Raw genomic sequence first — 17,867 nt, 5'->3', positions numbered from 1 at the left:
TGGAAGCCTGTGCAGGCTCTCTCCAGTCTGGCAACTGTGTTGCTGGGCTGGAGAGAGCCTACTGCACATGTGTGTTTGGCCGGCTCAAGAGGACCGGCCAAAGAAACATACATTCTGAGGAGGAGTGCTGCGCACTGCCCCTCACTACTAGTAACCCCCATGGCCTCACCCCTTTCATAAAAGTATAATAATAAACATAGTTTATTATCCTTTCGTTCTGAAAGATTTGCAGCTTCTGCTGATGGTGGGGGGGGGGAGGTGACACTCCTCTGCCCTAATGGAGTAGCTGCCCCTGCCGGGAGCTCGGGTCCCACCTCCGCACAGTGGGGGCAGTGGGGGCCTTTCTTACACCACTGGGATGGTTGTGTGTTTCTGCATCTTCTAAGATGGAAAGAGAAGAAGTACTCCCTGCATGCGATGGGTGAAACAAACCTGTGTCAAAGTGAAACAAAAAACAGCAACCTCAGCATGTTCAAATATAAGCATATAAAAACAAAAATGCTTTTCTCATCAAATTGGTATGCAGAGGGGCTCTTAGAAAGTTATATTTGGTAAAAGTAAGCATGACCCAGTAGTGGGGTGGATGCTTACCAATGAATGTTTCAAAGAGATGTCAAGGGGACTCCTGCAAGCACGAGAATGTCTATCCATTGTCAGGTCCCTTAATCATTAGCCCCATGATTAAATACTAGATAGTAATATCAGACAAGGAGAGTCCGTGTCAAAGACCAACTCAAACGATAACAATTAGCAAAGATTAACTGAGATAGAAACCCTCCTGTAAAAACAGAGACGCTGTGTGCTTCAAAAGTACTGTAGTTTTGATATAAGAGAGCATCTAAACTGAGGGCACGCATGCCCATTTTCATTTCGTTAGCTGTATAGGGTGACCAAAATCATAATCACAATGAGGTGGTTTGAACTTGTACTCTGGCCATAAGGGGATCATTCTTCTGTGTGGTGTAGCAGTTCAGCCTTGCCAAGTGCCACTCATCTCGCATTAGAATAACACATTTCCAGTCATTTAATGCATTTCCAGTAATTGTTCCGCATTAGCACAATGTCTGAGGTTGTCACACAAGTCCTGAAGTGTGGTAAAACCTTCTTCCAGTTTCTCACTTTGCTAGGGAAGCTCAGAGTAGTGTTCATCAAAGACCACAAGGTGGCGCTTGTGTACAACGGGAGGTATAGGATTCTCGATATATTACAATATTTATATGATTCGATTGTCCTCATTGCTTGATTTTGCTTGTAAGAAAATGTCACTCATAGTCATTGAACTGTCACTCATAATTACACTGAAAGTTTGAAACTGTCACACATAGCAAAATGAAACTTTGGCAGTTGTTTAAATGTAGGCTGTCTGAAGCTCAGATGGCATGTTTAACTAGCAGTCATTCACATTCTTTGCTGATCTGGAAACATTAAAATCTACCACTTATTGCTAAGATCATTAGCAACTGGTCTTTGAGGTGAGCACACAGAATTGGTCTGGGAAACAATGGAAAATGAGCCCTAGGGCTTTCAGGTCGCATTTGATTATGATCAGGCATTTTAGAGAACACTCTTTCAGAGTTTGGGACCAACCCATTGGTTTTCATATCTTAAAGCCATATGAGTCATGTTTCAGATGATGACTGGGAGTATCCATGCTTGCTCGTAGTTATCTCTGGAAAAGGCAAAAGGTAAGCACAGAACAGTGAAAGATATGCCATGCCATGTCATTAGCAACGGTAGGAGGATCATGGATACATTATTTGCCTGAAAACTCTCCAAACTATCCTTAGAATATGGACTGGATCATTGTGGTGCATGTGATGGAAAGGGAAAGCCTGGGAATTATTGAATTAGGTTGCTTAGATTGTATGACCAGTTCTTCACTGGTTCTCTATTTAAATTATCATTCTTGCATCACACAAGTAGAGAGCTGGATGAAAAAGATCGAACGTTTTACACTCTGCTGTTCTGATGATTACATGGCTATCTGGAATAGGCATTGTTCTCTGTGACTAGGAAGTTGCTGCTTATGGCAGGTAGTTTGAGCCTCTTGTTGATCCCAAAGAAGACAGACATCCTTATAGTGAATCCTGCTTGTCCTGCTGAAACCTCTCTCCTTTCAATGAAGAGTGAAGATGACACTGGAGAAAAGGATTCTGTGGTCTGCTTAAAACAAGAACAGATAGAAAAGTAAGTTATAAATGACAATCCATCCTGCATGCTCCAGTGAAATGTAAGCCTGGTGTGTGGAAGTATAAAAAGTATTTTGGACCCAAAAAAGCCAGTAATGTTAAATACCAATCTCCACAACTAGTTGGAACTGAACAATTTTGTTGTTGACCTTAATTGAAGTTCAGAAGAGCTCTGTTTAAACCTGAGCTGTTGGACTGGTATCTAGGTAACCAGTCCTCAGCACTACTTTTTTTTTTTTTACTCTATACCGCAAGGGGTCCTCAAGCCTGAAGGTCCAAAGGGAGAATAGAGAAATTCATGTAGGGTAAACGTTTGCTCTCTCCCAGTCAAATATACATTTGCAAAGAAAGCAAATGTGCCCTAGTCTGCTCTCCTGCTAGAGAAACAATGATTTAGAGAGAATCCTCAATTGTAGGTTACAACATGATCCAGTCATTAAAAATTAGGACCATGAAGGCATTTGCCTAAAAGGAATGGGATGGCTTCACAAACCCCCTGTTCAAAAGGCTGAGGGACTGAGCGTCTGCCTCTTGACAAGGGCTGTTTAACAAAAAGATTCTTTGGGGAACGGAGGATGGCTGATGATGAAGCATGACACCCAAGGGGGGTGAGGCCATCCCGTTACTTTTAGTCAAATGCCTTAATGGTCCTAATTTTTACCTAATTACTACCTCATGCATAAGGTTTACCTTTTAGGGGTAAGACTGATTGGACCTTAAAGGAGTTCATCAACACTAACCTTTCCATGCCACAACTTAACAAACTACACATATGAACTGGGTAGATTTCATTTTTTTCTCCGATGTGTGACATTTTACCAGAAGTACAAAAGGCCTCAGACAGGGTTTATAAGCCTGAGGACTCCGATCCTAGTAGAGGATAAGAATCTAGACACGAAAAAGGCAAAAATTTAGAGTTCCACAATAATGCAGAAGAATTTCTCATATTTCTTCTCTCTCTCTCTCTCTCTCTCTCTCTCTCTATATATATATATATATATATATATATATATATATATATATATATATATATACACACACATATATATATATATATACACATAGTAAAAGAATCATGTTATTGACAGTCTACTTTTCCCGTGTATGACAACTTAAGTGGTTTGCACAGTTTACAGCAATCTTTACAGAAAGTAAACTATTTTGATAGACAAGGAAGGTTTCCAAACCTCTACTACTAGAATTTCTAGCATATTTTATATGCTCAAATTTCTGCATTCTGGTCCTTGTCTCTCTCTGGCTTAGTTCCTCTCAGTTAAGCCTCAAATATGCAGGCAGATCTATTATTGAACGTATGTGAGCTATATATCCTTTTTTGAGGAGATATTTACTATACACAGGCCCTTTGCTAAGCTTTTGCCTGAAATCTCTGAAACAAACACTTTCACTTGGTATAAATGTGCATAACCATAGACTTAGTCTCAGCTGTGACGCTGTAGAGAAATCCTTTGATTAGGAATGTTTGGGGTATGTTGTGGTAATTGCATTTAGGTTTGTGAAATGATGTAAAAAATGTAAAGATCAAAGATTTCTTATTTCAATGGGCCTCCCCTATTTTTAAGTCTTGCCCACAGAGAAGTTGACGAAAAATATATTGAATCAAATATAGATTTAAAGTGGCCTTGGGGCTACAGTTTTTCATGAGTCTGTGGTTTTCTAGTCTATCCCAGTCCCCTGCTCCTGATTCAGTGGGGTTCTTCCTAATTCTTATGTGTGTCTTACCCATGAAGCGGTTCCGGTTTTGCTTGGATGAGTTATATTTTTCTTGTTATCATGTCAGATTCTTGCATTGCAGTGCATGTGGGACTATTTTCTCTCCCTTACTTTCTATCCTTGTTTTCCCTGCTTCCCCTCCTATCCCATTCCCCACTCATTTAATTTAAAAATGAAATACACTTTACCTCCTGCTTGCCCCCCTGCCCTCCATCTGTCACCCCTGTTAATGCAGAACTGTTTGGCCATCTTTCAATGGCTACTTACCATTCAGATAGCTGCCCACATATGCACATGCCATGTGCATATACTTTGATAAGCCATTCCAAGATGGCAAACATGCAGGTTAATGCCCAAGCAGCAATATTACAATTGTTTTTCTTAATGCTTATGACAAAGCATTCCATAGCGTCCATTTTGCATGTGCACAGAGGATGGCTATCTTTGAATATTTTTCTCAAACTCGGAGTAATATGTCCAGGATGGCTGCCGTGCATGTAGACACATACAGACACTCATGGGGTGAGCAGGTTTTCAGCTTTATGGAAACTATTCCAAATAGCTGACTGTGGTGGTCATTATGAACACGGCGGACACAACCGTTGTGTTCATGCTGGCGGTCAAAACACTGACCGCAAGCGACCCCGGAACCCTGCCGGCCAGATTATGAACTTTTCTGAGAGCCAGCGGGTGGAAACATTGTTTCAACCCGCCGGCCCACAGAAAGGCTCGGCCGGGACATTGACGGCAGCTGCGGCAGGTGCAGTTGCACCCGTCGCGCAGATCACTGCCCGAAAATCGCATGTGGATGGGCAGTGCCGGGGCATCCCCTCAGTCAGCCTTTTCCTGGCGGGAAATGAAACATTATACGCAGGGTAGCGCAGCTACCTTGGCGGATGGTGTTGCATCCCACCGCCAGGCTGCCTGACGGCGGGAGCCTGGCGGTGGGTGATGGCTGCTGCTGGCGGGCGTCACCATGTGCATTATATGGCGGTTCGGCCCGCCATGCCGGCTGGCGGCTTCCGCCATGATCATAATGAGGGCCTGTGTGTGAGTAAGCCCGAGGACATCTTGGATTGTTTTTTTTTCTAAAGCTTAATAAAAAGCATTCCAAGATGACTACGACCAACTGGGGGAAGAAAGTACTCACAAAACCAATAGGTCTGTGCCCAGATAGCATAAGCAAGACCTATTAGCTTTGCCAATTCTGGTTTTATTTACCATGCCTAAAAGTGTGTGGTGTTTTGCATCCTTCTGCTTCCTTTCAATTAGAGTATCCAGGTGCACTGCATACATGTCAGAATACTTGTGTGATTGTTAAGCATCCTTGCAAGATGTATGCTTTTGGCAGAGAAAGTCAAATTTAAAATTATGCTGGTGGCAGATGGTAATAGTATGCTTATTCCAGCTTTGGAAGTACTGTTGCGAAAGATGTGTCTTCCCTAGGGAGAATGTATCTATGTACAGTTCTTTCTGTGTGTTTATCTATGGGAAATCCTGTGTCAGCAGATAAGAGGTGTGATAGAGTAATTGTGTGTGGATTTTTAAGAAAAACTAACTTTTTGAGGCTAACCCTTAAAGCAAAAACCCTGAGAAGCCTTTTATTTTTCTACACTGCATTGTTATATTATCAATAAATAATGGGTCTCAAATGAATGAAATGCTAAAAAAAAAGAAACCTCCCTTCTGCATGTGTTGTCAAATAATCCACAGGTGAAACATAAATAATGATGAAACCCTGAATTTCAGGCTGAGTCACAGATTTGCTTCACCTGCTTGACTCTCATTGTCAGGGTTGGTTAACGTTTGGGGCTTTTTGAAAAACGTTGTCCAAATGTTTCCAAACTTCTGGATCTTCTTCCGGAAGGTCATCTTTGGGTCCTTGAGGGTCCACAACACTAGCCAAGGGTCAGAAATCTCTGATTTGCCTCTTGGGTGGAGGTTTGGGGGTTTGGGACTACAATTCCGAAAATGCACCTGGTCTAATCCACAAAAGTGCCAGTTAAGGTGGTCAGCTGGGCTTGTTTTGATTCAGATGACTTCTTGCAGCTCCTTTGTACCTTTTTGTACCTGTTACTTTCAGTCAGTACAATCCTAATCTTTTTAAAGGATGGCAAAGTCCTCTTTTGTGAAGCCCAGAGTGTGCAGCGGGAGCTGTCCTCTAGGAGTGCAGACCATGGGTTCAGTTGGCCAGTCCTTGTCATGATATTTCCAGGCAGAGATCTGAGTTGCTGGGCAGCTCTCCCATGTATATTCCTCTTTCTAGCCTGGCAAGGAGGGGGGGGCACCCCAACCAATGGGGTTCCTTTTGCAACCTTCTGTGATGGCCACTTCCTGGGACATGTGGCATATTTCTGTTCCAAAATGTGCATATTAATAAAAATGTAAATGAAGAAAATCTCTCCTGGAGGTTCAGATCTGGCTAACCCAACCCACAGGTGAGGCTAACTTTTCCCTACACTCCTATACCAGCCCCTCTCCCAATATAACTAGAGAGGGCCCCATCTGGCTGGGGGTGCAGGGAGTGGGGGTAGAGCTGGGTCCTGCACTGTCTGTCTTTCTCATTCTGAAGACCAGTTTGGTTACCCATTTCCCTTCCTTTCCTGGGATCTGCAGCAGCAGATCTCCTCCCACTAGATGGTCCCTTCATGTCATCCTAGGCCACTTCACACCTCATCATTACAGCTTGGCTCAGTGTGTCAAAGGCTGGCCAATATGAAGAGGCTGCTACAGGGCTATTTTAGGTAACTTCAAGTTCTAAACTACTTTCCTGTAATAGTTATATTATCTCAAAGTTTGGCAGGTTGTTGGGTTTATTGTAACTATTATTTTGATACTTTGAATTAGAGTTCTAGCTCAATCCTGTCCAAATTAATACTCTATAAAAGTTTAATAAAGCATTCCCATGTTAGCCTATGGAGCTAGCAGTGCTACAGTAGAGAAAAACAAAATGGTCAGTTTTTCCCTCACCAGGGCATACAAGATATGTTGTATAATGTCCTTGCATTTAATTACAAGGCACCCTACCCTTGAGGCACCTATGGCAGACCTTAGGGTGACGTATGTAATTAAAAGGTAGTTGTACACTTGCGGAGTACTTTTAATTTCAAAGTCATATTTGAACATCGTTTTATTTTAAAAGCAGCCCATGAGGCAGGGCTGACTTTAAAATGACAGCAGACACCACAGCAGTGCACCCATAAGTTTTGTAATCCCACTGGGGGCCCTAAACCTACATGCCCTACCAAATACAAGGGACTTACAGGTAGGATGTCAGAGCCAATTGTAATTATGCCTAATTTTATATACCATTTAAATGGTGCCTGGGCCAGGTTAGCGGATTCAAGAGCACAATCAGTCAGTAATCACCAGTATCAGTCAAAAAATGGGGGTGATCAGGGCAAATATTATGACTTTCTCACAGTCCCTGTCTAATGTAAATGGTGCTCATGTACAAACTGTGGAAAAAAGCCACACAGTAGACCTGATAGATTAAAACTCTAAACCTGTAAATTCACACCTATATTTGAAGTAGTTTTAGACATTTTTTTGTAAATTCTTTAACAGTCCCACCAGTATTCCTGCAAAGCTGTGTCAATAAGAGTTCCATACGTATTCATGTGCTATATATTTATAAGTGTTTAGTTGTACTATGTAAATGTGTTTGCTTATAAGCGTGCATTTGTGAGTGTGCAAATTAGAAAGTTTGCTAGTTTACTTTTTGGTTGTGGGATTGAAAAAGTGATCTGCAGCTATATATTGAATGTAGGTGCACAGATGATTTGTTTACGAATTTAAAAGTACTTTCAGAATTTATAAATTGTAAATGTACTTTTACATTTCTTACATGTGAAATGCTTTCCTAACATAAGCTTTTTTTTTTTTTTGCAAGAGAGATCTAGTCCATAGAGGATGAGCGTACTTCCAGAGCTTCTATGTTTTGAAATTTGTCCACTTGGGAACACATTTGAAAACATCCTGTGTCAATGTGTCACCAACAAATCTGTTATATTGAGGTGCAAAAGCATGCTCTCTGTCTGAATGTATGCAACTTTCAAACAATGATTTCTTCATAATGAGAAGAGTTTGGGTATGATTCATATCAAATCAGTCAAACAAGGTACTATATAGCAAGGCTGATAACTTGGGAAATGGCTTGGAAGTATAATTGAATTTTAGCTTCAGTAGGATTTAACTATAAGGGATAGTTACTTGCAGAAGGGTAACAAATAAAGAAGTATTTTTGTTGCAAGTTGATTGGTGTCTTCTCGGTTTGCCATCAGAAACAAACAGTGAAGAAACTCTACGGTCCAAGATTAATCACAGTGTCCCTTTACGAAATGTTAATGTATGCAGGAGCAATCAGCATTGCATTTTCTAAGGACATATGCCATGTTTTATGCCAAGATAATATCTTGAAGAACTGCATAAACACCCCGGCAGCTGGCTCCTTTCTTCTTTTGAGTTAGTGACATTTGGAAGAGCTAGGCAGTAAAAATGTCGGTGGTGCAAGAAACTACTTTCATTTTTATTTAGCAAGCCATCAACTTGTTGCTGACTTTGCTACAAGAAATAACTGTCAAAAAAGTTTTGGTGTGACAGTGTCCTCCTATACGTCTTAAATGCCAGACATAACCCTTTCAGTGAAATGAGCCGGCATTTAAGATTGTCATCAAATTTGTTTTGAGGATCGGAATGCTGGGTGGAGGATGCTGTACTACGGGGATCGGTGGACGAAGCGGGCCTGGGTGGTGGGAATGCTGTAGAAAAGTGCCATTTTACTGTTTATGGAAGTTGTTCCATGTGGAAAATAATAAAAAGTATTTTGATAGTCTGTTTTGAGGAAAATACCTTGATTAACAACTTGTACTACCCAACTTTGTATTCTTCCAATTCAACACAGCCTTTTGCGGTGTGCAAAATTATTTAATTGAAGTAGTTGCGCCGCTTAATCATTGTGAAATTTGATAAATCCGAGCTGATCTGAGAAGGAATCATTTAATAATGAGTAGCGCCTGGTTTTAAAAACAGAAAAGGATAGCTTACATTGATAGTTAGTAATTTGCACCATTATTTTGCCTAATCTTATAAATTGTGTTTTTCACGAAAAGCATACACATTATGTAAAGCATTTTTTATCAATGAAAAACCAAGAAAGTAAAATGAAAGAAAACAATCGATGTTCCCACTGACATTCAAAATCCTGCTGCTAATGCTAATTTAAATTCTTGTAAAACGTCCTATTAATTATAAAATTTCAATTATATGAACCAACCCTATATAATTTGAAAGGACCAGTGTAATAAATGTAGTTATAGACTTCGCATTGCTGAACGCCCCCCTGTAATGGAGATTGGTAATGAAGCAAATTAAACATACATAATCAACACTTAGGTATATTTGGGTAAGGGCGTTTTTAGGGTGTAGGGGAGAGTAACGGTATTGGGTGGTAAGGGTATTTTTAGCTTTTAGGGTGGGTAGAGGTATTTGGGTGGTAAGGTTTTTTTTTAGGATTTAGGGTGGGTAAGGGTATTTGGGTGGTAAAGGTATTTATAGGGTTCTGGGGTGGGGAATGTATTGGATGGTAAGTGTGGTTTTAGGGTGGGTAGGGGTATTTGGGTGTCAAATGTAGTTTTAGGGTTTAAGGTAGATAAGGGTATTTGGGTGCTAAGGGTATTTTTAGGGTTTAGGGGTGGGTGCGTTTAGTGTTTAGGGGTCAATAAAGGAAGATATATATATAATGTTTCACTTACCTGATATATACTTAATATTTTGTTTTAAAGGCATATGCATGGTAAATGCATTGCATGGTAATGGACGCATGGTAAAGGCATGCGTGGTAATGACATTTGTTGTGATCTCATACATCCGCTGACATTGATCTAAGTTTTTGGTCCACTAAATTGTTTTTAGAGTTTAAGGAATGTGGCTGAATTTCTTTACTCGAAAGGCATACAGTATTAAAGCTGGTGGAATGTAAATATCTTTGCGGAAACCATGTTTCGCCATTGAGAATGTAATTTGTGGCCAGAGGTTTTTGTATCGAAAGGTTTATTGGGGCCACTGCATGTTAGATTATCAATCATGTTCCTTTATAAATGTTTCAGAAAAGGGCCAATGTTTCGAAGTCCTTGTCCTCTAAGTAACCCAAGATCTACCATGTAGATGCTGGGAAAGCTTCTTTTCTCAGATAGACACCCTGTTCTCTAAATGATTATTATATCTCTGATGGTGCACATTGCTAACTTTTCTAAACTAAATAGTAGATTTTATTTCCTTGATTCTAGTAAGAGTATCAAAAAAACCTGTTGGTTTTCACTACATCTCATCAGTCTATCTCAAGAGTGTGATTGTGTGTATTCTGAGCGTTTGTAAGATGGCACTTATGTTTCAAAGGTTTGCCAGCTTAGACATTTCTAAAACATGAAGGTCCAGAGAAATAAATTCGCAAATGGAAACTCTGCAACATCAGCAAGGGAATCTTTTTAGAGTGGAAATTCCGGTAGGTTTTCCTGAAGCCGAATCCCTAGCTGATTTGGATAGACACTATCAGGCATTTCATTCACATGGCTGATTGCTAGCTAAATTATGTGCTTGTGTCTCCTGGAGAAAAAATTGTCATTTTCCTTACCACTCTCCACGCATGAGTTGGAACTTGGTCAGTGGTATCAGTTGTCAACAAAACCATATGCATTTGGGGAGTGGATAGATATATGCCCCCTTCAGAGCTCCAGCACATCTTCATACCTAATGGCCAGAGCAGTGAGCAAAAAATCTGCTTTCTGTAGAGAACTCCGTGCTAGTTCTACGTCAATGAAAGCATGGATTAATTGTGATGTGAAAGCTTATACATGAAATATGTTTGCTGTGAATCTCATTGAAACAAACCTCATGCATTTAAAATATTCAATTGCTTCTCTTCCACTCATGTGTAAAATCCACAAAATATTCACAATTATAAGTCCCTTTAAAATGTTTTTTTCCAAAGTGGTTCAAAGTTATAATACATTTAGATGCCTGTGTTTTTATTTGTTAATTTAGCTTAAACCAATAATGCTCGGTTCAGTGATTAATTTTCTAAGTTCCTATTTGGTGATTTTGTTTTCACTTTTAAACAGACAAGCCCGCGTGTTCTCTTAGCCGCACAAATACACTCTTTTGCTCACATTCCGAAACTCTCTCAGTCTGTGCTTGGCATGTTAGTCTAGTCCAAGCTTACTAGGAGGTACACGAGAAATCTGGCCAACAATTGATGCCATGAATATAAGGGACATTGAGTGGATGTTTAAGGCCTGAATTTATGATCTGGAAAACATCCCATTATGAAAATATAACATATTTGTCATGTATTTTAGTTATAATGTCACAGCTGATGGATTCGAACCCAATTTTCTAATTGTGTAATAAATGAATGGGGATCTTTACTGCACGTCACACGATAAGGCAACCCAACTCCACTTTTAAGCGGCTTTCCAGGAAGCAACAAGCATTTGCAATGCAGTGGGTCTCGCATTTGCTCGACTTACAGCTATTGGTGTTGTAAAGTCCTAACTGGACTTTTATTGCCACATAAAATGAAAATAAAAAGTAATACAGTTTTACATAAGCGAACCGATTTAAAGTGCCACGCCATGAGCGTGAAGGAGCACACAAAATGAAACAGAAGTTCGCTTGCAGTCAAACCTATTGGCAAATGTGCAGCCTGATCGCGCTGCGTGGAAATAATAATAATAAAAAAAAAAGTAGTCCAGAAATCATACTGAATAAATGGAGCCTCATATGTTTTCAGTGGTTGGGTGGTGTGCTCAAACATGGCTAAATACCGGAAAAGGCATGACGTATGCATGGCTTTCACTAATGAAATCAAGCAAATTTTAAAAGGCAAGCCCACAAACCAACAAAAACTGATGGGCATGCGGTGGGCGTGGTTAACGGCCCACAGAGAGATTAAAGCAGGCTACATCGCTTGCACGCTCAACCCTAAAAAGGCATAATCAGGAGCCAGCAGCAAACAGTGCTTTCACAGGGACGACTTATCCTCTTTACTTGCATGTCTGTCAGTCATCACTATACATCCAGCATCTAACCCTTACTATACACAATTACAACTGCTGAACACAAGTATGGGAAAACCCATGTAGAATGACATGCCACCAACAAATAGACTTCGGGTATATTTGTAGTTACCTTGAAGTTCTAGGCTTGAAAACAACACTCCGCTTTTGGCTTCGTAATATGTAGTTGGCACATCACTTATCAATAACCTATGATATTATTAAACTGCTTTCAACTATCATTTCCTCATAAACATTCTTTAATTATTTTCTCATTATAAGTACTGACATCTGAACTCGCTTGTAATAAATAGCATGAATAGTCACTGGTAATAACTATCACGAAGCACTATTAATGTCACATTGTTCTAGCACAACACCTCAATGAATGTAGCACTGGGAGGTTAACTGCTTTGAGTGTGATGCTGCAGATCTCTTTCCACATATTAAATGAAACCGTGTCCCGCAAGCTGTAGAAAGAACAACCCCTGCATGCATTCTTGCAGACATGCCTCTTAATGCCCTCCCAAAAAATTTATTTAGTCATGACCAATAATTAGCCAATGAAAGGTAAATGAAATTAAGAGCTGAATTCTCTTGAAGGTAGAGCACAAAGCAGCTTCTGGGTACTGGGAGGTAGCTTATTTATTCATTATCAATGAAAAAGCCTGGGCATGGTGGCGCCTTGAATTCAGTGCCTTACTGGTCTGTGGGACTCAAGTGTCATCCTCTGTGATCTGGGTTCCACAACTTCATCTTAGCGCGCCCTTGGCTCAGAACACATATTTTATTCCCCCTGTGCACTTTCCCTTCTGGTAGCATAGTGGTTACTGATCGCTCTAAAAGACTGGATAAGAAAACAGCAGGATAGCCGACTTTCAAATAGCTTTGTTCTTCTTAGAGTAACAGTCAATGAAATAAAACCCCACTTAGAAATGGCCACCCAGCACATTTAAGCTGGGAAATGTACAATAATATACAGTATGGAGGAGTTTCTTGTAGGCTGGTTGGAAGTTTAGTAGGTTAGTGTACATATTCTAGAAATATTTTTTGTAATCCTAAATTTCACGGGCTTCAGTCACACATTAGTATTTATCCACCCACTGTCTTCCCTCAGGCTCACTAATATGCTCCATCTTTGCCTATTTTTGTTTTACCAATAGAAGTGATTTTAAAACTCATATTTAAAAGGAATTATGTTGTTCTCGTACTGTTTTGTGTAATTAGTAGCAAATATGTAATTCTGTTCAATTATGAATTTTATGGTATGAGGCCTCGTTTTATCCTGTCTTCCTTCCCTTCAGCTAATTATTCTCTAAGCATCACAATGAATTTAGATAATGAAGGAAACACAAACCACTCTGCTGAGTTACACCCTTGTATAATCAGTATCCTCTACCTGAAAGATAACATCTAGGCATTCTAATTGTGATTGCTCCCCGGCCCCCGCGAGGAGATGAGCTATAAAAATGGGATGGGGGAAGGGCTGGGGTAGGTGAAGCAACAGAGGAGTTGGGGATAAGGAGAGCAACACAGCGAGTGTATGTGGCGGAAACATGTGAGGGGTAAAGCAGCACACCGGGAGTGGGAGGGAGAAAGATGAATCATGCACTCCTATGGGTTGCTGAAATCAAAGGATGACATGATTTCCTGAATTAAGCTTTAGAAGACTACCCAGTCATCAAATCAAAATGATGGTAAAGAAGCTATCCTCCAATGCACAGGCTAACACAAGAAGGCAAAGGAAAGCCATTGAGTAAGAAGCAAGCAAATGTAATTGATAAGAAAGCATGCCTCTGAAATGGAACGTGCTTATCCAAAAAATCCACTACAGGTATTGCTATTTTTCACATTAGGTTGTTGTAAAACAGACAGGTACAACTGTCTGTAAACAAGCCCTAAAATCTTTCATTTTCTATCGGGATAATTACGTATGTCAACAAAGCAAAAGTTGTCTGTACAAATATTATGTTTTTTGAACAACATTATTAAACACTTGCTTTAGTAAGTTTGTAATGAATTTGAATAGGCTGACCGCATGCGAGAACTAGATTAGACAGTGGAAAAGAAACCGTTCAAACTTCCAGTATGGCGGTCTCCTTTGAGAGATCATTGGAAGTCCATTACTTCCAGGTCACAAATGAAACACTGAAAAGTCGTGATACATTATTATGGGGCATAATTTGGATACTACAGGGGGCCCTTCTGGGCACATTTGTATGATTCTCCAACATCATAGAATAGTACAGGTATGTATAAAGAACATACTGCTTTACAGCTTAAATATACTTTTAGCTGGCTTTTTCAGAACAACATCCTTATTGTGGACTCATTGTTGTGGTATTTCTGCACAGGGTTTTCCTCAGCATGGTATTAATTTTACCAGTCTGGTGTATAGTTAGGAGAAAAACACCTTTTGTTATGTGTTCGTCTAATTTGCTGATGGGGTTATACATACAGTGAACACCTCTGTATTCTGTCTGCAGGTACCACAAGCTCATTGAACAATCCATCGACTCCTCTGTGGTGACTCCACTTATTAAAGAATGGCTTCGGAGAAACTGTTCATACATCCCAGAAGAACTCTGCAAGAAATAGAACACATCTCTTCAGGAACCGACACAGGTGGGTATAGAATGCTGGGCACACGATCCATTATTGTCAATACACACCAGTCAAGTTGAAATAGGATTCAGTGTAAAAATGTATAAAAGAGAAAGTAGCATCTCATGCGTATTTTAGTAAAAACGAATACTTTTTAAGTAGCACATTTACACACCTGGTAAACAGATGTTTTAGTTATTCCATCAAAATTATTACTTTTTTTTTTTTTGGTGTTAGCCAAAACTGGACAAATCGTTGATCTGCTGTAGTTCATCCTAATATATTACATTGCACTTATCCTAAATTTCGGATGTCAACGCAATACTTCAGTAATTTGTTTTATAGTTCTACTACCATGTGCTGCTTCCTTCAGCCCATTTCTGCATTTAATTAAATATTTATTGTATCACTGTATAGAATGATTGTGATCATAGATCATGGCCTCTAGATGAGCACCAAGGGATATTAAGGTGCCCATCTTTTCTGTAATAACTAGTTGCATTCGAGAATTTTATTTATGGATATTAATTAAAATGGAATGAAGTATGGGACTTATCTTACAGCAGTGTCTTGCAAGAACGGCAGTGATCTCAGAAAAATACTCTCCCACTGTACTCATCAAAAACAATGTAACAGTAATTTGATACATCCACTAATTTAAAGGTATGCAAAGCATATGTATTTGTCTTTTTCCTCTTGAATGGATTTCACAGAAGAGAATGGTGTTCTGTATGGGCCTAATTCGCAACATTCTTTTAGTAAGTTTGACTTCCTAACTGGAACAATTCAAACTTAGATTCGGATTTTAAAATGGTTGTGGATAAGTAATGCAAGGTTTAACATACCTGTTGTGCTGTTCCTGCTTTGTAACAGGACTGCATGTTTAGGTTAGCATCACCACAGAGCTTGGGAGACTGAGTGCGACCCACTCCACTTGGTAGCTGTTAGCCTAACTCCTGGCTACTTCAGAGTTCACCACCCAAAACCTTCAAACCTTTTGGGGTAAAGGGTGATTATGGCCGCCTAAACACGACTCTGACTCCTCAGGGAAGTCGTGGAAATAGATCATACTCCTATCTCTCAGTTACTCATGCAGGCTAAGTCGAGACACAAGTTGGGAAGTAAATTTCAATGCGTTTATTGAAGGAGTCGCATTCTGGTATAAAAAGCATGTGCTGCGAGAATTTGGCAAATGAAACATAGCAAGGTAACCGGCATTACAGTCAAAGAAGATGAACAGCCCACCATGTTGTGTTTCTAAATAGTCAAGAGTTCCTACAAAACCCAATGTCTAGATCTGATAACATAGTGGCTGTAACCGTTTGCCTGGCCCAACCTAAGGGATTAGTCCTGGCCCTATACCTGAATTGAATAGCAAGGGTATGCCTGTTGTGTGGTCGGCAATTCTTTCTGGAGGCTGTGAAGTCAGCGCCAGCGTGAGTAAAGCTGCCTGTCATGTAGTATGCATCCCATGATGATCATGACTGGCATGCTCTCTACCTCCTTGGGTCTAAGTGTAGTTTTTATAATGCCCATACATTGTCTGGACTACGGTTCTAATGTAATGCTGTGTCTAAGAGACAGAAGCTGGCTCCTAGGCTGACAACACAAGTTAGCATATCATGTTCTGTATGAAAAAGGTTTGGGAAAGGTGTATAGATTATACGTGGTTCATAGGCTGAATAAACGCAGCATGTCTCTTCCTAGAAGAGGCAGCTAATAAATTATGTAAAAGCAAAGGCTAAAAGCAGGCTTGCTAAATTGACTAAAAATGTGTATAAAGTTAAACCAAGGCACAAGTCGTAAAACTAAGCTAAAATAGGGGTGCCCAACACAGGTACTGAAAGGGTCCTTACAACATACCCACAGAGGAGGAATGCCGTTACTCTCATCAAATCTGTCACGTACCAAAACTAACAAGGAGGATGCGGTACAGGAAGTGTAAGTTGTGCATAACTAGTTACTTTCTTCACAGGGTTTGTAGTCAAATCCTATGAAGAAAAAAGAAACAAAAACAAATATTAGAACTTTAAATTTGTATGAGGGATGTGTTTGTTAGCCCATTTAAATCTTTCTGTTATGCTAAAGTAACTTGCCCAAAATCTTGTTATGAATTTAATGTGAAATGTTGGAAATTTTCTCTCGGGGTCTGGTTTGAGCAAACGTGTCTTGACTGGTTCAAGCAGAAAAATGAAATAGGAAATTTCTCTGTGAACTAGTCCTCTTTATGGTTTATCAAGTGACTTTGGAATGTGAGATATACCGTCATGTTCAGTTCTAAGTTGAGATACCCTAAAGTGCACTGTGTGTGATTTTCATGTAATTTTACATCATTTCAGGAAAACATTACTCACTTTCACTATACTTAGTATTTACAAAACACAGTACTGCACGTATACTGTTGGGGGGGGGGAAAGGGCATACCCTACAATGGTATGCAATATTCATAAGTGCTACACCAGGGGAAGTTCAGGCCTTTGACATTGGAGCATGGCTCAGGTACGAGGACCAGGTAAATCCCGTTGAAGAGTTATCGTCTCAAGTCACACTGGAGGAGGAGGAGGCTTTGGCGTGGAGAGCAGGTCAAGTGTCATGGATGATCATAGCAGTAGCATGAAGAGCCAGTCATCACTGGAGCCTTGCGTTGTTTGTTCATTGCGTATAGTTGCTGTCAGCATGAATTCCAGGTCTTGCATTGCTGGTAGTCGTGGACACTTGCTGTTGGCACGAAGATCAAGTCTCACTGGAGCTTGAGGCTTGCAGTCATCATGGGCGGTAAAGTCCTGGCATGAACAGGCTCATTCTCACTCATGAGGAGCCCAAACTTCAGAATTTTCATCTTTTGCTTGTGGAGGTGCTGTCACTGATGCCAGCGAAGGGGCCAGGACTTTGGGAGGAAAGGTGAGTTAGGGGCACCTCTTTTTTATCAGAATTCATTTCAGCAGAGGCCAACAGTGAGGCACTGGCAGGTCCAGTTGGTGCTGGTTAGCTGGGCTGTTTCACGAGACCTCTGGAGGCTTGTTGTGTCACTGTAGCTAACACAGAAGATCAGCCAACTGACCATGGGAGTCACTCGGAATAGCCTGGGCTGAAGTCAAGCAAGTTCAATCATCCTTCGTCAGACAGCAAGGCTGCACTTTTGGCAGTGAAGTTCTTCTTCTGAATCTTACACAGGTCCAGGACTGTTCTGATGAGTGGCTCTAATTAGCAGCTCCATTTTGACTTATCTCCTTTTGTTAACTGCATCCATTTTCTTTATTCCAGTAACCAAATTAAGTTTTATCAAAAG

The 17,867-nt window shown here is 40.3% G+C and overlaps 1 long non-coding RNA gene across 2 annotated transcripts in view; it reads left to right on the top strand.

Annotated features, from left to right (window-relative positions):
• LOC138288184 (uncharacterized) overlaps positions 1–17,867 on the top strand; it is a 354,981-nt gene that overhangs the window by 39,166 nt on the left and 297,948 nt on the right. For both annotated transcript variants that reach the window (XR_011202356.1, XR_011202355.1), the window contains exon 3: positions 14,461–14,599. This is a non-coding gene — a long non-coding RNA (uncharacterized lncRNA). The remainder of the gene's footprint in view (positions 1–14,460; positions 14,600–17,867) is intronic.

This window comes from Pleurodeles waltl, chromosome 4_1, assembly GCF_031143425.1.
Source record: "Pleurodeles waltl isolate 20211129_DDA chromosome 4_1, aPleWal1.hap1.20221129, whole genome shotgun sequence".
Classification (NCBI taxonomy): domain Eukaryota; kingdom Metazoa; phylum Chordata; class Amphibia; order Caudata; family Salamandridae; genus Pleurodeles; species Pleurodeles waltl.
Note: the sequence above shows the minus strand (reverse complement) of the source record. Positions and strands in the feature narration are given on the sequence as shown.